General features: G+C 39.3%; 1 long non-coding RNA gene across 3 annotated transcripts in view; it reads left to right on the top strand.

The window, feature by feature from the left end:
* Positions 1 to 1,651: 1,651 nt before the first annotated feature.
* LOC129705048 (uncharacterized) overlaps positions 1,652 to 24,423 on the top strand; it is a 203,194-nt gene continuing 180,422 nt past the window's right edge. Inside the window, exons 1-2 of one of the 3 annotated variants that reach the window (XR_008724843.1) lie at positions 1,652 to 1,947; positions 5,161 to 5,221. This is a non-coding gene — a long non-coding RNA (uncharacterized LOC129705048). The remainder of the gene's footprint in view (positions 1,948 to 5,160; positions 5,222 to 24,423) is intronic. The other 2 variants (XR_008724842.1, XR_008724841.1) reach the window with 2 other exon arrangements.

The raw sequence follows: 24,423 nt of genomic DNA, 5'->3' as shown, positions 1-24,423 counted from the left end.
TAGACGGGCGTCTCTACAACGCGGAGCAAACCCACGGGTTCGCGGCATTTCACACTCTCAAGCTCAAAATGAGTGTTTACTGGTGGATATAAGCGAATAAACGGACCAGGTATCCCCTCTCGAAAACTCATAAAAGGGTAGAAGCGAAAGCAGATTAAAACCATATGAACTGGGCTAAATCCCTGCCGATCAACGGATGTAATCTCCTTTGATTCCACCAGATATATTTCCCAACACGAACATATCCCGGTTTATTTAATTCTCTTTGTCTGCTTATAGCTGCTATTCTGCTCAAGCCCACATCTCAGCGGGAAATCTCACAAATCGATAGTTTTCAAAGTCTTTTGCCCTGCGAAATAAATCAGCGCATTGCATATTGTTGCCTTTAGCCTCCCAATGTTAAGAACGTCATTTTACTCTACAATATCATGCTCTGATATCACTCCGTGTTAATGATTGATTGAGATGTTTGTTCATATTCATCTGTTTATAATCCGTTTTTGTTACTTTCAATTACGTTTCTTTGGCGTGGATTAAAGGCTTAATGCTCCCTTTCCGAAATCATCTTTGGAAGCATTATATCTATACAGGAAAATGACTATTGTCAAATTGTACACGTTGCTAATGTGTGCATCATTGCTTTACATGGACAGATAATTAACATGCGCGCCTCTACCTCCACATTTGTTTCCAAGTACATGGATGTTTCGTAATTTGCTTTGAACTGTCTGGCAAGATGTTTTTTTAACAAATCTCAAATGTGCAAACATCTGGAACCTGACGAAATGCAACCTTTAACTGCGATTTGCATCTGTACATTGCAGGATAGAGGAGATGCCGTTCAAAATAAGTAATTAATGCAAATAATGCAACTCATACCAGCACTTTGCTCCAGTTTCACTCCTTTATCTATATCATATTAAAGATAGGACACAAAATGCTGGAGTAACTCAGCGGGTCAGGCAGCATCTCCGGAGAGAAGGAATTTGTGACGTTTCAGGTCGAGACGCTTCTTCAGACTATCTCCTTTTACAGACGCCCTTTAAATTAATCTGCATTATTGTCTTTAATCTGTATATTTCGCAAAATAGTATTTTCTTTCTATTTCCTTTCCACTTTTTTTTTCAGGCTCATAGATTCCTCCGCTTATCAGTTTCGCATCTGGGGCAGTAAAAAGAGTATGAGTAAAAGAGCAGGAGGCAAATATTAAGCCATCATTTTCTGCAGTCTCTACTATTTCTGATTTTGTTTTACCGCAGAAACATTCCCCTACATCCAAACCATGCACAGATAAAATAGACACATAATGCTGGAGTAACTCATCGGGACAGGTAACATCTCTGGAGAGAAGGAATGTTAATACAGCATTTTGTGTCTCTCTTCGGTGTAAACAGGCATCTGCAGTTGCTTCCGACTTATTTTGTGTCTATCTTCCGTGTAAACCAACATCTCTAGTTGTTTCCTACATTATGCACAAAGAAATCCGATTGAAACCATTTCGCAGGTAACATCAGTCATTGCCTCTGCAATCCACACGTCCAGCTATTGCCGGGGGAAGTCGTGATTGACAGGAGTGCCTGGGAAGCGCGAGGCGGTCTGGGAAATGTAGTTGGCGGACTACAACTCCCGGAATGCCGCGCGCGGCTGTGACGCGTCCTTCATTTACATGGCCGGGGAGTGGGCGTGGCCGAATGTAAATCGGGCGCCCCGCCCACCGCTGCGGAAACGCCCACCTGCTTCCGGTCCGGTTGCCAAGGCAGCGAACGGGCGACCGGAAGCGGGCGGCGGCGGTCCCTGACGCCCTGACGCCCGGCCGGAGATGGCGGACAGCGGGCGGTTGTCGGCTCCACTCCCGGCCCGGCCCGGCCCGGCCTGGCTCCCCTCACTCACTCACAGGCCGAGGCCGCCTGCACCGGACCCGACCCGACCCGACCCGACCCCCCTCGGGTAAGTCCCGCTTCTCTTCATCCCGGCTCCCTATCATCATCATCTCCGTGAGCTCTTTATTCCACAGCGCGCTTCACACCTTAACTAAAGCCCATCAACATTTATTTATATCCATAAATATTTCGCAGTCATAGAAACGTAGAACATAGGTGCAGGAGTAGCCATTCGGCCCTTCGCACCAGCATTCAATGTGATAATAACAATAATAATAATATTATATTTTATTGTCATTGCACATAGGTGCAACGAGATTTGGTATCACCACAGATCATTGCTGATCATCCACAATCAGTACCCCGTCCCTGCTTTCTCCCCGGCCTATATCCTTGATTCCGTTAGCCCCAAGAGCTAAATCTCTCTTAAAAAACAATATATTCCGCGTTCAAATGTAATACATGCTTATAGATGATATATATGTTTCAGAATTATATGTCTGTACTACTCGTTATCCCACAGCTAACAATGGACTGTTTCCTTTATCATCGTTATTTTTTTGTGCACGTCTTTCATTCATTTGTTCTCTCTCTCCCTCTGTCTGTCTCTCCACATCACCGTCTCTATACCTCTTGTTTCCATCTCCCCTGACTCTCAGTCTGAAGAAGGGTCTCGACCCGAAATCTCACCCATTCCTTCTCTCCAGAGATGCTGCCGGTCCCGCTGAGTTACTCCAGCATTTTGTGTCCAACTTCAGGATTTTATTCACTTTATATATTGAGACCATTACACCAGTATATATGCAGAGAGTCAAATGTACCCAGGCGACGCTCGAAACAAACCTGAGTGAATTATTAGCCACACAAGAAGCTGCAGATGCTGGAATCTCCAGTGAATTATTCATTCCATCGTGGCAGAGGTGTACGAAATACTGTGTGCTATTTATTTCGAGGTGGCTGCATTGATTGCTCTCACCTTTTAAGGTTGTCAACAGTGTTTTGATTTGTTCTTTTCACACCTTTAATTCATTTGTTCTGTGTACCTTTTCGCGCCTCTTGTTTCCCTCTCCCCTGACACTCAGTCTGAAGAAGGGTCTCGACCCGAAACCCCACCTATTCCTTTTCACCAGAGATGCTCCTTGACCTCCAGCAATTTGTGTGTCTGTCACCAGTGTTTTGCTGGGTTGGCGTTTGCAGAATGTGTGACTTGGTGAAAATAGATTTCTCTCCGGCAAAAATGGTGAGGGCGAACTGTTCTGTTCAGGTTCGAGAGCAGGTGCGTTGCTTTGCATTTCACCCTCTGGTCGTGGATAAAATGCGTCGGTGAGTCCTAGTTAACGCGAAAGCAGATTTTTCCAGGCACGCAGCCGTCAACGGGAACTTACCCCTTCATTTGAAATTCCTGACCTGAAACTGATTGCAAGCCGCAGATTTGCTTTGATGCAATTAGCACTCGCCCGCACCTTTTTGTTAACAGCCAAATAAACAGATCGTTTTTTTTAAACTACCAAATAATATAATTTGTGTATCGTTTGAGAAACAAAGCAATTATTAAAACCAACTATTCAGAATAATATAGAACGTGTAAGTATATCTTCTAAACAGAACATTGCCTTTTCTACAATCATAATTTAATATAAATATCGGTACAATTGACCCAACATAAATATCGGTATAATGGACTATATATAAAGTGAATATAATTATTCTGAAACCTGTATATCATTTATATATGTATGTATTATATTTCAACGTAAAATATATTTTATACTTCTAACATATTTCTTGATAGAAATAAATATTCATAGGATTTGATCCATAAACATAAATACTGCTTGTATTTTCTTGGTTTTTATTTAATTATTGTGGGAGTTACATGTATAATCCTAAATAAGGTGAAATGTTGATGTTTCTAATGCTGTGTTGATATGAATAAGATTTTATCTTGTAAAGACTTTTTTATACATGCTTGGTCGAGTATATATTTGGTTTTCAGTCTTGATAATAAATATGGATTGTTATTTGTCATTGTTTCTAAAAATGTTTAATAGACTGCATATATTGAGTTATTAAATTCTAACTGCCCCAAATGTGTTTTACCACCATTGTATATATTGCATTGATTATGAAAGCCAATCAGTAATTTGGATGTTTAATGTCAGTACACTTATCATGTTGAGTCTAGCCATCAGTATTGGCTTTGCAAGAGGAAATGAGACAATTAAAACTGACATTAATAAATCTAGTATTTTTGTGGCACATCTTTGCCGATAGAGATAATTTCCATATGTAATATTTGTCTTGCCACAGGTATGGAACTACTGCGCAAAATTAATGTTACTTCTGGATATTTGTAAAATGGCTGTCTGTATAATACAACATTGGTTATTAATTCCAGTTGAGATGTAATCAATTCCTAATCATTCTGAGCTTTGTTCCTGGATACAATGAAGTTTTATAAATTAGCAATGAACTGCTGTGACTAAGCTACCTCATTTTAAAAAATTCAATCATTTTGCCAGAGTTTTACTTTCGACTGGTTATAAGCAAAGCACTGATTAAAATCAAAATAAATGTCTGCTATTTGATATTTTATTGAAACTTCAAATATAAGACAAGCAATCATTACAAATGCATTTGTAAACACGTATTCTAATTCTAATTTGAAGTAGCAATAATATGATGGACTTTAGGGATCATGATGTACTCTATAACCCCATGTAGCAATATGCCAGTAATATGATTTGAAATTGTTCCAACAGGAACACAAAGATCAGGGTGACTCCTCACAACTATTTTTACTCGTGTTTATTTTCAATTGTTGAATTTTAAAATTTATACCTGAGAATTCTATTACAAAAATATGCAGTGATCGTGTATCTCTGTGGTGGTATAAGTAGCTATTAACCTATCACAGGTGGTAGAATCCTCGAGTCAGGAAAAGAATGGTTGCAAGTTAAAGTGCCAGTTAATGCTGTCAATCCCGTTTGCCTGTCGCTACATGAGTGTTATCCGTGCTCAGTTGCAGCTACAATACTGCACGCTAAGAGGGGATGCTCCATCTTGAGACTGCAAACTGTAAGTCAACATGGTCTAATCTAAGACCTTGAACAATGTACCCCTGGATCAGGAATTTACAAGGTAATGTCTTTAGGGGCAACACAAATAAAATATTTAAATTATATTGAAACATAATTTGTATGAAGCAAATGACTAGTATTGTGTCAAATATCCTAAGCATGCAACAGAGAAGCTTTTCTGAACATTTGTATCCTTTCAGGTAGAAACAGATCACTTCAGATGTGTACTTGCAGATTTTGGATCTGTCATTTGAAGAGGAGGTAAGGCAGGGCTATTGAAAGTAACTCTGCTCAAGCAAACAAGTTGTGTATTTGATTGAATGTATCGGCATTAAGAATGGATGAAGAGTTTTTGCACAGTTTTTGTTTTGTGTATGTTTTTAAAATTCTGAATACATTTTGAAATAAAAATATTGATTATCAAAATCTCCAAGTATTACCATATATTCTATTAAAGAAAACCAAGATCATTTACTTTGACATTTTCCATGGCTTTAATAACATTGAACTGCAGTTTTTCTTAAAATTCAATTTCTGTCACAATTTTCTGTAATTGGTTGGTTGTCCTGTTATAACAGGCAAACTATAGCCTGTTAGATCAGCCATGATTGAATGGTGGAGTAGACTAGATGGGGCAAATGGCCTAATTCTGTTCCTATAACTTATGAACGTGAACAGTATGAATGTACGTTTTTTGTAAAGTGTTTGAGCAGCAGGCCATCCGAGTGATATCAAACAAAATTTGCCATTGAACTTTATTAGATATTAGGAAAGATATGTACATGGTGTCATCTAAAGCCCTGGTGAGATTATTCATGTTTTGCTCACATGTTGCAGTTGTGGAAAGAAGATAGTTAGGAATTAGAAAAGGCCAAACAAACTAATTCCTCCATTATTCTCGTTCATATAGCGAAGCAACAAATTCACTTTAAATACTCGTGTTTTGTTACTTTTAAAACCTGGAATTTATTATTAAAATTATTCTTCAATTATTGAGCAAACAAATGTTTACATTTGTGGTTTCAATTTACTTTCCATATAATTGACAGTTTTCCTTATTTAAAAATAGGAAAGGGTTGCTCAGGAAGGCACAGAAGATTGCAAAAACAAGGAAGTGAAGCAAATGAAAGAGATGAAAAGTGAAGGGGGGTCAGAAGGAGAGGATGACAATGAGGAGGATAACTGAGAGGGAGGAGATAGTGTGGGAGAGCAAGGTTGATCTGGAAGGGCGAGGTTGGCAGGAGAGAGTCAGAAGGTTCAGAGCTGGGATTGTAAGAAGGAATCTGAGATGGAGGGGGTGGTAAGGGAGGATGGGTAGGTGGCTGTTGGGAGGCGATAGAAAGGAAAAGGATGTAATGGTAAGTATGGTGAGGAGGGAATCTGAAAGGGGAAAGTAAATGGTTGGAGAGAAGGAAAGGATGGCAAGGGAAGGTGGGGGAGGGACGGTCAGGCAAGGCGATGGTAAAGAGGAAGAATGGTAGGTGAGGTGATGAGGAGTTGGTAAATAGTGAAGAGGTTCTGAAGGAGAGAGAGGTTGGTAAAGGGAGGCAGGAGGTCTGGGGCAATGCAGTGGGTGAAACATGGCTCGGGTGGAGATGGGAGTCTAAGGGACTGGTAGACCAAACAGGGTAGCAGCGGTGGGATGAAGTGAGAGGCTTAAGGAAGGATTGGAAGGTAGAGGCATGGAATTTGTGTTTTTACAGTGGGGTCTCTTGAGTGGTTATTTCTGCTGGGAGAGGGAAGTGTCCTAGTCAAGAGGTTTGAGAGGATCTAATGGAGAAGCATGGGTGTGGGAGATGGGGTGAAGGGGGGATTGCTCTGGGATTGGCTGAGGCAGAGGCAATGGGTACCTTTGTGGATGTGGGAGAGGGGCAAGAGGAGGCCACTGAGAAAGGCGAGTTGTGTTCAAGGGGAATGTGAATTCTGAGAGGACGCGTGGTGACGAAACAGTAATGCTGATCTAGGAGAAGGGGGTCTGAGGGAGTTTGCGAGGAGAGTAGTAATGAGGGATGGTAAAGGGCAGTGAGTGGCTGGTGAGGTACATAGTGACTGAAGGTGCCTGGTGGGTGGCATGTCAGCGCAGCGGTAGAATTGCTGCCTGACTGCACGAGGGACCCAAGTTCGATCCTGACCAGGGGTGCTGTCTGTACAGAGTTTGTACGTTATTCCTGTAACCGTGTGGGCTTTCTCCGGGAGCTCCAGTTTCCTCCCATTCCTAGGATAGCGCGAGTGTCCAGGATGATCGCTGCACAGTGCAGATTCGGTGGACCGTTTCTACGCTGTATCTCGAAAGTCTAAAGTCATGGTTCTGGGGCTGGTGAGAGGAAGGGTGCCGTGAAGAAGAGTGTTCATGAAAAAGGGTTGGGGTCTGGGTTGGAGGTAGGAGAGCAGCATATGAGGGAGAATTGGTGGGAAGAGGGTCATGGATGCATTTGTGCTATGGGGTGACTGAAGGAAATTATTGTGATTGAAAGGGGAGGAAAAGTGTGTTGAAAGGGAGGGAAGGGTTCTGAGTGAGTAGTTGACGAGCGAGTGGGAAGGGTGGAATAATGAGTTCTGGTGCATGGGTGTGGGGGAGAGGGAAGATGAGGTGGGATTGAGTAATGGGGCACAATTGGTAGTTACGGGGGTTCTGAGGGAAGGTTTGGTGGATGAGTGCAGAAAGAAGTACAGATGAAGGATCTAATGAAGTGGGAGGCGAGGAGGAACAATGAGTTGTGCTGGAGAGAGGGGAGTGTGAAGAAGGGATAGAGAACTGCAAGGGAGAGGTGAAAGGGCAGAGGTGTTTTAAGAGTTAAGGAGAGGCATATTGAGAGGTTGTTGTGTGGTCTTTGAAGGAGGGAGGGAAAAGAGAGATGTAGGAGAGAAACGGTACCTGAGGAACAGGATGTCAAGGGATTATAAGGGTGAGGGTCTACAATGGGGAGGACAGTGGACAGAGGAGCTGGCCAGTGGTAGAGAGGTGGGCTTTGTAGGAGAGAGGTGTTGGGGGGGGGAGGTGCAAATTAATGAGAAAGTGAGGGACTTTGAAGTATGTGGTGATGTTTTGGAAGATGAGGTTCGCAGGGATCACAGGGTCAGGCGCTGATGAGGAGGTGAGATCATGAAGGATGGGAGAGGAGGTTCTGAAGGACATTATGAAGCTCTGATGGAGGGGCGGGATGAGGGTTGGCTTTGTGAGGGAGAGGGAGGTTGGATTCTCATGGAGAGAATGGTCTAGGTCAGAAGGAGAAGGTAGTTAGTGCTTTGGCTTCGGTATCGGAAGGAGTACAGGCCAGCCCCAAGAAAGTGGTTTGAATGGAGTGGTTGGTCACGGGAAGAATAGAGAGATTAGAATTAAGCTTCTGGGGGAAGACTAGGAAGATGAAAATGGGGTCTTGGAAGAATGCGTGTTCGGGGAGAGTTCGATGAAAGGAAGGCAGTTCTTGGCAATATGGAGGGAGGGTTGTCTGAGGGAAGGTGTGGCGATTGGTAGGCTTTTGACCTGCCTCTGAGGAAGGGTATTGGAGGAGTTCGTAGTGGGGCTACAGGAAGATTAGATCAGGAGGGTGAGGGTATGCTATGGAGTCTGTGTGGTAAGGGTAACAATAAGAAGTCAGAATGCCATTGTTTAGGTCTGAGGTAAAGGTGTGGGTTGGGGGGATTGGTGATGATTCTATGGATTTTGGTGGAAATAAAAAGATGTGATTGTAAATAGATAGCCTGAGAGCGTGTGTGCGAGAGTTAGTTATATCCAGGTTCAAGTGGTAGAGTGTCATATTGGATACCCTTGTTAATGGACCAAGATCACATTTCATCAGCTGTTGTGCTATGATTACCCCCAAGTAAGAAGAGCAGTGCTCGGATGTCATCCTTCATAACAGAACATTTTAAAGTAATTTTCAGGATTCCGTTTTTCTCCTTTTTTACCCACTGAGGCATCTCTTCCCATCGCCTATCTTGACTGCGGTTAGAGGAGAAAGGAACCTGCCAAAGAAAATTGCTTGAAGTTTACCAGGTGTCACTGCTATGGTTTGTACCTCAGAGATTTTATTGCTGGACTCTGCTGATGGGGAGTGCCTGGAACAACTTCATTTGAAATATACAAAGCTGCAGAACCGTGGAAACCATCAAAATACTTCATTTTTGTGCGTTTATTTGTTGTTACTTTTTGTATCACATTTTTGTATTTCATTTTCTTACATGCACATCAAGAAGCAACATTGGTTCGAAAGCAAGGAGGTAGTTAAATTGTATGTCATTAGCGATTTAAAACACTGGATTTGTCTACATTTGGACATTTGATGCACCCAATGTGTGGATCTCAGCTATGTAATTATTTTGTACATTTAATTGTTTGAATAGAGGTATCATGGTTTAGATTTTGGACAAAACACATCTCATAAACAGATTATATTGAGTACTTTGAACATTGCACAATCTTTGTTCATAGTACATTTAATTTGTAAAACTTTTTAGCAATGTTGTAACATTAGCTTATATACTGGGAACCTAAAAAGCTACGGGTTTATCTTTAATTAACTAAATACTACATCCTTTTTAATGATGGTATTAAATAATAAATGTAAAGATATTATTAGTCCTTTAAGGTCATAAAATAACCATCTTGTATACAGAAGTAAAAACATAATCATATCATGGTGCTAAATGGATTTCTTTATTTAAGTGAGTATGATTTATAGTAATCCTTTCTTGTTTTGCTTACCGAGTGTTCATGCTTATCTTAATTGAGTGCATTAGTGATTATCTCTTAGTGTGAATTATAAGGTAAGGAATGGTGGGAAATTACTTTTAGCTGCATTTTAAAATATGCTTTATGTCTAGTAATTTGGGAATTATTTTCAAATCTTTACATTTTTTCTTGGATGGGTCAAAAATGCGTACCTGCTAACTTGAAATGTTTGCAGTGATTTTTCACAACATGTGCCTCTCCCATATCAAAATTTCACGAATAAAATGGATGCAAGAATAAATATGTTTTCTCCATTAAAACTCCTCATCTATCTAGTCAGTAATTGTGAAATTGATTTTATGCTCTTTCATCAGCTTTAGTGGATCAAGTGCCTTTATGGTATCGTCTATTATGGATTTTTACTTTTAAACGTTTTGCTGTTTAACCATTCTAGAGCTTTAACTGTACAGGCTATAATATAAGTTGTGTTGGTATTTTTAAGTCAATGTCCACCAATAATGGCTTCAGTGTTTATTCATTTTTGGTGCATTTTTTTGCTTTCAATTATGCTTTATCTTTACCAGGTTTTGGCTGCCTTCTCATTTTATACATTTTTGTTCTATAAATGCTTGAATCCATTGTAACAATTTAAAATAATTTGAACAAATATCTAACAAAATAAATTGCATTTGAAAAGCTTTTTTTTTAAATATAGATTTGCAAGCTTTGCGCTCAGCATTATTTTATTTTCACCAGCAACCCTTCCTGTAATATCTTTTCCCCCATATGTAATTTAATATAATAGCATGCTTGGGTTATTTGGGATGATGAATAATATGTGCAAAACCACTTAATTACTGTATGAAAAATAACTATATTTGACACTTTACGTGCTTAAACTCTGCAAATAACCCTGCATTCAGTTATTACCTCTAACTAATAGAAGGAAAGCTCTCCCCCCATCTCCCCCCCCCCCCCTTGACTTAAGTATTGAGGAATGCAACACCTTTTTGAGTGACTGTGCCCATTTTATTCATGCTCGGTAATGGATTGTAAACCAATGCAATGACTGTGCATGTGCCATTGAGGCAGCTTGCTTTAAAATGAAACATCACTTAAAGCATCAACATCATCACTGTTGTTATTGTCTGCTCTGCTTCAATTACGTTTGGTTATAAAAGTAATTGTCTTTACTCCAACAACTGGTTTACAGACTTTACAACATATATGGATGTGCCATTGAGGCAAACTAGTCAGTATTCTTCTAAGTTGTCATTTAACATCCATTACAAAATTGTATTTGCGAGCAATAAACTCAGTGTCTACTGTTTAGTTTTGAGATACAGGATGGAAACAGGCTCCTGGGCCACTGAGTCCGAGCTGACCATTGATCACCCGTACACACTCGTTCTACGTTATCGCACTTTCTCATCCACTGCCTGCACGTTATGGGTAATTTATGGAGGGCAATTAACCTACAAACCCAAATGCCTTTGGGACGTGGGAGGAAACTGGAGCACCCGTAGGAGACTCACGTGGTCCCAGGGAGAAAATGCAAACTCCACACAGACGGCACCCGAGGGCAGGATTTAACCTGATAGGTTTGTGGCGTTGTGAGGGAGCCGTACTACTGGCTGTGCCTCTGTGCTGCCTATACTACTATTATCAATGTTGATAACATTTAAAAGAAAATATATGACAGCCAATAGAAATTTAAAAAATATCTGCAGATTTTGGAAATGTGAGATAAAAACAAAAAATACTGGAAACACTCAGTAGGTCAGGCAGTATCTATGGAAAAAGAAAAATTAACACTTTGGGTCAAAGACCCTGCATCAGGCAATTGAGGTTGACCATAATTGAAAAATCTGTACATGGAAGTCAGGGTGTCAATTAATTATATGCAATATATAAGAGACATAAAATTCATGCATCTGGAATAATTTTTCTATGAGCTTTATGATTTTAAGTACATTTTCCGATGACATTGACTGATGTGATGGATTCAGATTTATAGTGCGTTAAGTGGGGGGAAAAGTAGCTATTGGAAAAGTGTCATTATGATGTGTTAACTACTAGCAAACCTGGTGAATTACATGGTTATGTGGTTTATTGTAAAATTCATAGAAGTACAGGGAGTTGTCAAAGATTTGCAGAGATTGCTTTGCCTACGGGCCATTGTGTATGATCTGCAGACCTTTTCATTTTGAGAATTTAAAATACCTCATCCGATCTGAGGTGTTTATTCATAAATATTTACAACATAATTGTATCTCCAACATTCTTTTGATTTAGTATTTATTAATGGATGCTCATAATGTGGAAAAGAGCATTTTTATTTTAAATCCTGACACCACCTATGGCCTATTCTATCCCCAAGTCAGTAGTTGTTCAGAATAAGTATAACCTCGGAGTAAACCTCTCTTTAGAAATGTTTATCTTTTATTATCCTTTCTTCCTGGATTAAAATATCATTTCTGATTTCTGCGTCCTTCATCATTGACTATCTGCATGAGATTGTAATTTAACAGAACCTTTGTCTCATATCAGCAGAAAATTGCCAGAACACCCAAACTGGTTTTATCCAAGTGCATTGGAAAGGCATGCAGTTGCCTCTTACATTTGATCCTGAATGCTTCAGAAAAAATATATATTTACCTATTAAACATAGATCTTGGATTTTCCTTTTGTTCAAATAAAGTTGCACCTGAATGTGGCCTATGGAGACAGAAAAATAATAAATGATTCTGAATACTACAGGGGAAAGGAATATGTATTTACCTATTGAACTCTGATCTTTGATTTATTTTTGTTCAAACATATTTCCACCTAAATGGATGTGGATAAAGTACAGTTTTGCTAGTTATCTTGTTGACATTTTTCTCATTGAAACTCCCAAACCTACATTTAACAGGGGTTGTCTTCCATCAGACCGCCTGTACTGCCATTTCCTTTCTGGTAGCGTCCTCACTGCTCAATCTCAACCTAATGAACCCTCCTGGGTACCACCTCACCATTTGTAATGGTTCGCAAAATAAATACAACTTTAAAAACTTAATAATAATAGATGTTCATTATTAATATGTCTGCTTGGGAAATGGATCGATTCTATCATTTGTAAAATGACATTTTGTTCAGCTGTATGAAGCAAAATATAACCTAGTCAGGCGTGAATGTGATCTTTATTTTCGCTTCCAATGACGAATGCAACTTGATTGATGTTGCTAAAAAATACTTGGTCAACATCTTTAGTGGCAGTAACAATATTGAGCAGTTGGCTGTAATTTCATTTGTATTTCCTATCTTTTTTTTCTTCTCTCATCCTGCCAAATCCACACACGTATCTTTATTTTAAATGCACTAGTTCTGTATTCTGTCACAATTATGATTTGGAAGATGTTTTGTGCTAAGTGTTTAAAATAGAATGACAATTTTTATTTGAAATAGCACGTGAACCTTGTTTCTGATTAAATAATGAAACATTTGCAAACACCTAATTAGGACTGAATTATTGGTTCTTGGAGTTCTTCTGTGTCCGTTTTTGCCAGTTAAAATAAATTCACTTTAGATTTCAGGTGGTGAAAAAAAAACAGAAACTAAAGAGAGAGGAAATAAAATCCCATATGTACATATAAAATAAACAAACCTGCTGAGAAACCCTTGAATTTCTGTCAGAGGAGAGGCTGTGCTCTGTGCAGTATCTATCATAATATTCTGTACCATGCTGTTCATGCAACCTTTAGTCCTTTAAGTAGCTGGATAATAGTCACCCGTCCAATACATTTGCCCCAAGGCAATAGATAGAGACTTTTTCATCATTTTTCTCCTTTGGGTATTGAAACCTGGTGACTCTTGAGGAGAAAGACAATCGTCTGTGTTCCTTTCACAGTGCACTGAATTATTATCCAGTATATAGTTACATGCAACCGAGTATAGAGTCGTAATGTGAATATATTTATATATTAAATTTGTACCAGCTTAAATTATGCAACTTAAGATATTTTTATTTTGTGAAGAGTAGAACATGGAATAGTTGTATTCACAGCACCCGGGAAAAACATTTAAGTAGAAATCTTACTTTTATACAACGTATAGATATCAAAGACTTTAAGTTCCTGCAGGAGCTAATTTGCAGTGAAATTGTGCATGTGAGGCATACATAATTGATTAGTAGGAAGAAAACTGCAATGTAATATTGACAGACAGTTGGCCTCCCTTATACTGCTAACTAATGCAGAAACCATTTAAATTAAATGTTTGTTTATATAACAGTGATGGTTTATCTCCTAGTCATAGTTTTCCCATTCCACGCTGTGAGCGGCAGTGGCAGTGACTGTTAAGTGTTTAAAAGATGACACCATTATGTGAAGTGATTTTGAAATGAGAGATTTCACTGGAAGATTGCATCTGCTTCTCACCCTCCCTATATCACACTCCTTGGCTGTGCAGATTATGATTGATTTGTTTGTGACAGATTGCAGGAAACAGTCATTGATTTTTCAATATTTTACCAAAAAATTATTTACAGTTGTAACCATGGGGAGGTATTTCCATGGGCTGTCAGCCCTTGAAAGACTGGGATAATATTCCCTGCTCCCTGACAAGACAAATTACCTGTAATGAGTGCAATAGCTGAAGGGTATACTTTTATTTTAAAATATGTCAATAACCCCAGTGACTAAACGAATATTGATTCAGCATAATGAAGCCTGAGTAATGCAGAAATGAGCTCTTCAAGAAACCTACTAAAGGTTTCATTCAGCTCATAGCAGGAGGTTTTCCATTCTTCACTGCTGGGTCATGAAATGCTGCTGCTTAGGAACGAATCATTAGAAAATTCAGTGCCCTATTTCAATGCGACGACTGAAAATTGGCCTACTGTAAGTGATAGATAGCCCTGCTCTCCCATGTTTTTATTCCAGTATTTATATTATGTACACATAAAACAGCTTTAATATTAATGCAAGGGCTATTTATTTTCTGAGGTGTTGCCAAAAGTCATTTTGAGATCAACGCATACCTTTTAATCATTTACGTTCACAGAATAAAATTTATTTTCTATACTCCCAGCTTGTTCAAATGATTTCTTGTCAGAGGCAACAGTGAAATGTAAGAAACTTGACAGAATATATGATTTGAATATTTAATTTGCCCATGCTTTGAGGGAAAAATGAAAATTGCTTTACATATTTTTTAAGAGCATTATTCTAATGTTTGACTTGTTTTTTGACATTTTGAGCACTTGATGAGCATTCCTCCTGATACAGTATTAGTTTCTAATTTCCATCTTTTTAAAATTGAATTTGGACTCTCATTCCAGTAACGGGATTTGAATCTGTTTACTTCGGATTGTTAGTCTGCATTACTAGTGCATAAAACATAACCAATATTATAACTTGAATTAGTAATATATTCTGAAATAAGACCGTCAGAAGCAGGATTTGCATGTGAATGCAGTTTTCTATGGACGAAGGAATACATAATTGAAACATTAGGTAGAAATATGGAAGTTCAGATGCTGGTTTACAAAATCCCTGGAGGTCGGAGAGAGGAGGAGAACGTTTTCAAAGTAGGCATACCCTGAAGAGGTTTTGCAATGGAGCAGTCAAAATGTAGAAATAAGAAACTGCAGATGCTGGTTTACAAAAAGGCAAAATGAAATGTCAAAAGGGAAATATAAAATAAACGTTTCTTTCCATACAAGCTGCCTGACATACTGAGTTTTTCCAACATTTTCTGTTCTGTTCCATGTTTTTTGTTATTGACCCATGGGCTTAATTCTTCATCCATCGTGCTACTAGCTGCCTGTCATGAGGTACTTGCAAGAGTTTCTATGCTTTTGTTTCTGATCCTGACTTCCTTGCAGTCACTGTAACAGAACATTGTGACCTTTCCAACCATATTGCAGTTCATAGGTGGGCCATCGTGGGATGGGGTGGAGAAGGAAGGGGATGTTTGAGATGCAGAAAACAGCATTATGTAATAATCTGTGCAGGTGCTGGTACCAGTTTGGTATAACAAGTGGAATGTAAATTATCAGTGAAGTAGTCTTTGGAGATTTTTAATCATATGTTGATTAATGACAGGGTTTAGAAAAGGGTATTGTTAGTGAGGAATAGCACTGAACTAGAAATGCCGAGATGTTTCAAAATGGAAAATGCAGAGGCATATTATTTCAATGCGACTAATCAGAAGCATAAATGTTCTTCATTTATTTTCAGGTAATTGGAGTTGATATAATAGCCAGTGGGGGAGAAAAAAGAGTGATTTTTGTATTTTAATCTACCAGCAGAACTTTTGAACTTCAAATGGAATCAAGTGTGCCCTGCCCTGGCCCGGCAGTCAACATTTCTCTGACAACGTCCCTAAGGTTTTAAGATCAATCCCCAATCCACACAATCCAGACTGAAGACGTTGAGCAATGTTTAGGAAATATTGCATTGTTAGAGCTGCCACCTGCCAAGTGGCACATGAGTTTGCGATCCAGGGAAACATAAGATGGAGGACATGAAAAATTCTATAAATGGGAAGAGCTGAGTCGTGACTTTGTTCAAGAATTAATTCTGTACAGTTACATAGTTGGAGACAGTGGTGAGTTATTAATTTAATGGTTGCTGAAGCTTTTTGTGTGCCACTTAGTTATGCCCGCTTAGTTCACAATGATTATAACATTTGTAAGAGAAGTGATATATCTAATGAATTAGCATTTTTCTGTAAATTTAGGCTTTTATAAAGTATTGTTAATCGAATAATGCATGGAGGATTGAGGTAGAGGGATTATTGGAGGAGCCTCGGCCCTTGAACTTGTACTGCAGATCTGAGATTCTTGCTCCCTGTGCAGACAAGTGTGGGGGATGTGGGAAGGAGAAGCAAACTAACCATGGCACCATGGATCAGGGAGTCATTCAAAATGGGAGAGAGAGGAGAGACATAGCTGTCATTGGAGATAGTATGGTCAGGGGAATAGAGACCATTCTCTGTCACGAGGATCAAGTGTTCTGAAGGCTGTGTTGCCTGCCTGGTGCCAGGGTCCCCGCATCTCATCTGACCTGCAGAGGAATTTGGAATGGGAGGAGAAAGATCCAGTTGTCGTGGCCTGTGTGGGTACCAATTACATAGATAGAACAGGGAAAGAGGTTCTACTGTGGGACTAAATTGAAAAAAAAAAAGTTAATAATCTTCATATTGATATCTGAGCTATAGGGTCAAGAAGATGAAAGAGTTGAAGGTGTGGCTCAAAGACTGGTATTGGAGAAGTTTGTTTGAATTTGTGGAACATTGCATCAGTATTGAGAAAGAAGGAAGCTGTATAACTAGGACAGTGGATAGGGGTTTTAACTAAATAATGGGGGGGTCAACAAATTGGAAATGTATAAATTGAGTTGAAATGAAGCAGAGTGCAGGAGAGGTTACTGAAGTCTACAGATGTTATAGGTCAGAAGGTTTAAGACGGGATAAGTGCCTAAAGTCAAGCAAAATGGGGACCAATTTGAGGAAAGGGGTGGGGGATACTGAACTATTCATATTTGAATGTATGCAGTATATGGAACCAAGTGGATGAGCTTATAGCACAGTTAAAAATTGTGTGCAGTTTTGAGCTCCATATCTGAGGAGGGATGTTTTGGAGTGGGTCCAGAGAAGAATGATCCCGGGAAAGATTGGGTTAACATATGATGAGTGTTTGATGGCTTTTGGCCACTACTCGCTGGAGTTTGGAAGGATGAGGGGGACCTCATTGAAACTTACTGAATAGTAATAGGCCTCAATAATGTGGATGTGAAGAAGATGTTTCCACTTGTGGGAGAGTCTCTGATCAGAGGGCACGCCCACAGAATAAAAGGACGTACCTTTATAAAGGACATCGGGAGGAATTTCTTTAGTCAGAGGGTGGTGCACCTGTGGAATTCATTGCCACAGAAAGCTGGGTATTTTTAAAGTGGAGATTGACAGATTCTTTATTAGTAAGAGTGTTGAAGGTTACGGGAGAAGGCAGGAGAATGGCGTTGTGAGGGAAAGATAGATCAGCCATTATTGGAATAGCGGAGTAGACTTGATGGGCTGAATAATTCTGCTCCTATGACTAATGAACTGTTATAGATGGGCAGTATAGAAGGGCATAAGTGAGGAACAGGATTGAGGAGTGAAGTATAAGAGGTAATGTAAGATTGAGGAAGGGATTCAGTACAAAGAAAAACAGAAAACTATCGGCAAAATTATTTTTTTATTTTTTAAAGCTATTATTGGGTATTTTCATGACCTCCCAAAAGTGCTTTATATTCAGCTAGTGACTTAATTATCTTGCTTTTGTCTGCTGCTTTTCATAAATCCCAGTATCCAATATGCTTATTTTGTGATCAGCTTCTCAACCTGCTTCACACCTTCAAAGATTTGTGCGAATTTACAAGATCTGTTGCAGCTCCTTTAGAAATATCCTTTTATATTGCCCTTCTTCATACTTGTTACCAATATGCACTAAGTTTCATCTAGCGCATGTCCACCCATTTTACCAACCTGTCAATATCTTTCTCACTGTTTGTCACACTTGCTGAGAGATGTGTCAACTGTGATTTTAGAAATACTGCTTGTAGACCCAAATCTGTCAATATGTATGAAGAAAACCTTGGGGTGCCCCACAGCATATGCTTCTGTTGCTTGAGAAGCAACCATTCACGTTGATTCTTTCTTGTTTCTCTAACTGCTGTCACTTTTTTGCCATGTGCTCCAATCTTTACTGATAAACGTGCATGGCAATTTAGCCAGTGTATTTTGAAAGTCCGTTTACAACATCAGCTACTTTGCCCTCATTAATCCCCAACTCATCAAATACTCTAGTCAGATTAGCTAAGTAAAATTTGCCTTTAACATATTCTTTCTTTGGATGTTGTTCCAAAGTTGTCCAAGTGAGTTTTAATTTTGTCCCAGGTACAGTCTACAGCAGTATTCTCTGAGTTATTAGGTTTATCTTTGCAACCTTTTAGAAAATACCCTCTGACCCTTTAGCACCACCCAATTATCTTGGAATCCAAGCAGTTCATTCACACTTGGTAATTGAATTGTCTTAATCATCTGCCTTTTCACTACATTCATATTATCAAATTTTAGTTTGTTTGGAATCTCAATTATTTTTCTCTTTATGCTGACTTTGGCAGCAGTCTCTCTGTTGGCTGTGAAGTCTTCTTAGGCAGAAATGAAAGAGGCTGCAGCAAGCAGTAGACTTGATTGCCCGGTCTATCATGGATGTTGACCTCCTCACCATCAAGGGGATCTACATGAGATGCTGCCTCAAAAAGGCCACTTATATCATAAAAGACTCTCACCAGCTGGCCTCATCGCACTGCTTCCATCAGGAAGAAAATACAGGAGCCTGATAATCATGACCTCCAGGTTCACGAACAGCTTCTTCCCAGCAACCCATCAAGCTCTTGAACCACACTCAAACACTAATCACCATCTCACCTCAGCAACACTTCACTATGGACTTTATTTTGAATGCACTACATATTATAAAATAAAGTTAGAAACAAAATGCTGGAGCACTCAGTGGATTAAGCAGCTCTCAGGAGAAAGGAATAGACGGCGTTTTGGGTATGAACCCTTCTTCAAGAAGAACCCTTTGTGTCTATCTTCAGTATAAATCAGCATCTGCAGTTCCTTCCTACACATACTACATAATAATTTGATTCCCTGATATTACCGATTAATAATTAATTGTACTGTTGATTATTGTAAATAAGGAGACCAACTTGTGGCTAAATTTGAACGTTATTAAATCATAATGAAACACCACAGCATTACAAATGGGCTTACTTATTATCCTTTTGAGCTAATTTGTGATCAAAATGTAATAATTTCAAAATTTGAAATAAAAACGATAATTTTATTTACTGCTTTCTAAGCTCCCTTCCAAATTGTGGACACATAACTCACCACGAGGCCCGTAGTTCACGCTAGAGTCATTATAATCGTGTTGTTTGAATTTTTTTCAAATCACAATGAGTGCAAAAAAATCAGTCAGAGCATTGACGGAGTCAGACAAACGGAAGGGACTACAGAATGAGACATCGATACAATAGGTGAGCAAACTAGATTTTTATTTCATGATTTTAAGTTGTATTCATTATTAAGTATTTCAATGGAAAGCTTAAACACAAAATATAACCAATAAAAACGAAAGAATAAATATAAAAACGGTTACTCTGCTTTTAATTCTCACATTTCACACGTGACCAAATGGACACTGCTACTCACGTTGGCTGCAAAAACTCGCGGCATCAGAAAACCATCTAATCAGGTGCTAATCATAAAAATCATAAGCATAATCAGAATTTGGCTTTTATGGAGTTATTTAATTGCAAAATTAATGTAATCTTTCTGGTATAAACTAGCCTAAGGATTTGATGAAATCTTGTTTGAAAAATGTCACAAAAAAAGACAAGAAAACACAGGGACACATCTAATATTTTTCTTCGTAAAAACAGATTTATTTATTTTTGCTTCATCTCATTATTTTGGCTATACACCATGATCTGTACTATTTAAAATACAGGATATGAAACAATGGGAACATTACATAAAAAACAGGAAAATAATCTGGAAGTTTGAAGACCTTCAGTTTCACTACTGACTGAGTGCTGTATTTACCGAAACACCCATAATATATTTGTTGTGTTATTGCATGAATGGGTCTGTGAAGCTGCAACCAGTAAAAACATCATTTTTTCTGATCCTGGTACATATGACAATTAAACACACTTGATTCATGACTCCTTTGGTAATATCATAGATCTCGTTTTTGGTCCCTAATCATCAGTACTCCTCCTCCTCGTCTTGCAAACAATTCATTAGATGTTCTAGTATGTCAGTAGAAAACATGATTAAATTTATTATTTGCTGATCTACTCTCATATATTCTCTTTATCATCTCTGATCTCTCTATATATAGTCTGCATTTTCACATTCTATTTTTCTGACATCTGTCATGCACTGCATTTTTCTGCTTTATCTTGCTCTCCATCTCTTGTCATCCAGGGAACTCGGGCTTTGATTGCCCTGCCTTCCCTCCCCTGAAGGGAATATACCTTGAATGCACAGAACCATTTCCTCTTTAAAGACTTCCAATTGTTCAATTACAGTTTTTTTGCCTGCCAGTCATTGATACCAATTTACCTTGGCCTGATCTATTTTCAATCTGCTGAAATCGGCACTCTTTCAATTCAGAATTTTAACTCCAGAATGTTCCTTGATCTTTTCCATGGTTAATCTAAACCTTATACCATAATCACTGTTCCCTTAATGCCATCTCATTGATCCTCGCCCATTTGACTCCTCTCATTTCCCAAAACAGAACTTTTCTTGATGAGCTAGAAATGCACTGAGGAAGGTATTTTTCTGAGCATGCCCGGCAAATTCTGCCCCTTTCGCCCTTTATATTTAAATAGTTCTTGCATCACTTTGCAATTTCACTACATTTGCCTCCATACACTTTCTGTTTGTTGGCCGATGGAATATACCAGGAATGTTAATGTCGATCTTGATTATTTATTTGGCTTAATTCCAAGAATGGAAATATTTTTGGAAGGTCCAAACCTTCAAGTGCTGGTGTAAGCGCCCTTCTTGGGTGATAGAGGTCATGAATATAGAAGGTGTAATTTCTGTGTTCCAATCATGGGGGGAGGAATTTTCATATGGTGGATGTGGACGAGTAGAGAAGCAAAGAGGTCCTTCTGCAGTTGTACAGGGCCCTAGCGAGACCACACCTGGAGTATTGTGTGCAGTTCTGGTCCACTAATATGAGGAAGGACATTCTTGCTATTGAGGGAGTGCAGCATAAAGGGCCTGTCCCACTTGGACGACCTAATCCACAAGTTTAGAAGACCCTAGATGAGTTGAATAAAAATGTGAAGGTCGTGTTGACTCGCCGAAGTAAAAGACCTCCTACGACTATGTCTATGACCTCCTACGACCCCCCTCGACCTCAGTCTTCCACACCTAACACCAACTACGATTATCTACGAGTGGAAAACGATCACATGATAAAATGATGTCATGTTTGCATTTTTTTTTTCTCGGGCCAGTTATCGACCTACGATTACCCACTACTATCTACGACTACCATCACGCCTTACTACGACCTACCTACGAGTAAAAAGTGTCCATTTTTTCCATGCCATTCATTTTTTTTACTCGTGGACATTTTTTATCAGGCTGGAAAAAACACCGCGACCTACTTGAGGCCACGAGTACGCGGAGACCACTCACGAGCATGAGGAAGAGTTACGAAGACCTTTTACGACCTTGTGGCGATCATGCTGCGAGTACGAGTCAAGGGCAAACACGGCAAAGATCGCCAATTAAGTCGTGAAAGTGGGACGGGCTTTACGAAGACCTCCTATGACCTTGTGGCGACATGCTGCGAGTATGTCAAGGGCAAACTCGGCAGAGGTCGCCAATTAGGTCGTGAAAGTGGGACAGGGGCTTAAGTTTACAAGATTAATTCCCAGGATGTCGGGAATGTCATATGCTGAGAGAATGGAGCGGCTGGGCTTGTATACTGTGGAGTTTAGAAGGATGAGAGGGGATCTTATTGAAACATATAAGATTATTAAGGATTTGCTAGAGGCAGAACACATATTCCCGATGTTGGGGGAGTCCAGAACCAGGGGCCACAGTTTAAGAATAAGGGGTAAGCTATTTAGAAAGGAGAGGAGGAAACATTTTTTCTCACAGAGAGTTGTGAGTGTGGAATTCTCTGCTTCAGAGGGCAATGGAGGCCGGTTCTCTGGATCCTTTCAAGAGAGAGCTAGATAGGGCTCTTAAAGATAGCGGAGTCAGGGATATGAGGAAAAAGTAGGAACGGGGTACTAATTGGGGATGATCAGCCATGTTCACATTGAATGGCAGTGCTGGCTCGAAGGGCAGAATGGCCTACTCCTGCACCTATTGTCTATTGACTCAATCAAGGGGATTGCTTTGCACTGGATGACTTTGAGCTGCTTGTGGTAGGCAAACTAATCATCCTACCACAACTAGAGAGCAGTCTTGAACTACTATCTATCTCATTGGTGACCCTCAGACTATCTTTAATCGTACTTTATTGGCTTTATCTTGAACTAAACGCTTTTCCCCTAAATGTATCTATACACTGTAAATGACTCGATTGTAATCATGTATTGTCTTTCCACTGGCTGGTTAGCATGCAACAAACCCTTTTCACTGTACCTCAGTACACATGACAATAAATTAAACTGATCATTGACACTGTATTCATCCAGACATGTGGAGAGTATTTCATCCCATTCATTTTAGGTGGTGGAAAAGGTTTGGGAAAATCTAGAGGCAAGTTGTTTACCTATGTATATCCATTCGCTGCACTAATGCAATTGAAATATTTATGTGGCTGACTCGATTCAAATTTTGGTTAATGGTCAACAGCATGATATTGATTTTTGGAAGCTCTGTGATGCTTCTGTTATTGATCACAAAGAGAAGATGGTTAGATTCTCCCTCATACCACACTATCATTTTATGGTCAACGGTGATGCCAAGGATACTGATGTAGGTCACCATAAATGTAATGCAACTGAATATCAAGCATATTGTATGGAACCTTTGCAAATATTACTTCCAATGTGTCATCCTATGCTGAAGTGTGGTCCAGGCCACACTGCTTATCATGTTAACAAGTCATAGAAGCAGAATTAGGTTATTCAGCTCATCAAATCTACTCAATTCAATCATGGCTGATCTGTCAGACAAATCTATCAGACAAAAAGGAACCATTCAGTTGGGACATTTCATTTTCTGTGCTTTCAAGAATAAAACTCATCCAAGGTATTGAATTTAATTGTAATAACACTTTGTTTTCTAAAAAGTACAATCGTAGTAAAATGTGAACAAAATGATGGGTGGGAGCATGTCACACCCTTAGTGCTAATTATGAGCAGCTGTATTATTTTGTGTTGTGGGGGTGGGGTTGTTAAGAGAGATAACATTAACATGTCACTCGAGAAAACTGCTGCTGGTAAGTTCAGCAACTTTTCTGAGGAAGCTGGTTTGCTTTCTAGCTGGTGGGCAAGTCCGGGTCCAATTTTGAGGTGCACAGGTATGTAATACGACTTGATGTAGCTTGCAAAGCTAAAGACCTTTTCTTGTGAAGTTCAGGATGAATTTGCAGCTAGTTGTGAAAGAACAATGCACAACCGACGAATATACAAATTGAAATATTAACAAAGACTTTTAAATAAGAGATGATGTTTACCATTGCAGCCTACTGCAACAGAAAGTTATTGCGTGAAATTGCACTGGATCTGGCACACTGCCCGACTTGTATTTACTTGCATTAGCTCGATCTGGATTTGGAGGTTGTCTGAGCTGATCTGCACATTCACGTGTCCTGCAAAATCTGTCCTTGTCCTTGGGCTATAGACATAATTCAGATGGTAGATCCTGAGACCTTTATCCAGAATACCATGACAATGGCCTTTTGATAATACTGCTCCAGTAGGCGTTAGATCATGTGTGTGATTGAGGACTTTAGATGAAAGGGAGATGACTGGGGGGAGATGAAATTAAAGGTAATTATTAGAAAGGGTCGAGGAGAGATGGCAAAAAGAGGTGTGTGGAGAAAGGAGGAGTGGAAGAGGACTAGAACAACCATGCCTGAAAAGATAGTAGAAACAGAAATCCTCATCACAATTTAAGAATAGTTGGATAATATAAACTGTCTTAATGTAGAAAACTGATGCAACAAAGCAGGGTTAACTTGCATTTGCATGGACATGACGGTTGCATC

This window comes from Leucoraja erinacea, chromosome 17 (genome assembly GCF_028641065.1).
Source record: "Leucoraja erinacea ecotype New England chromosome 17, Leri_hhj_1, whole genome shotgun sequence".
Lineage (NCBI taxonomy): Eukaryota > Metazoa > Chordata > Chondrichthyes > Rajiformes > Rajidae > Leucoraja > Leucoraja erinaceus.
Note: the sequence above shows the minus strand (reverse complement) of the source record. Positions and strands in the feature narration are given on the sequence as shown.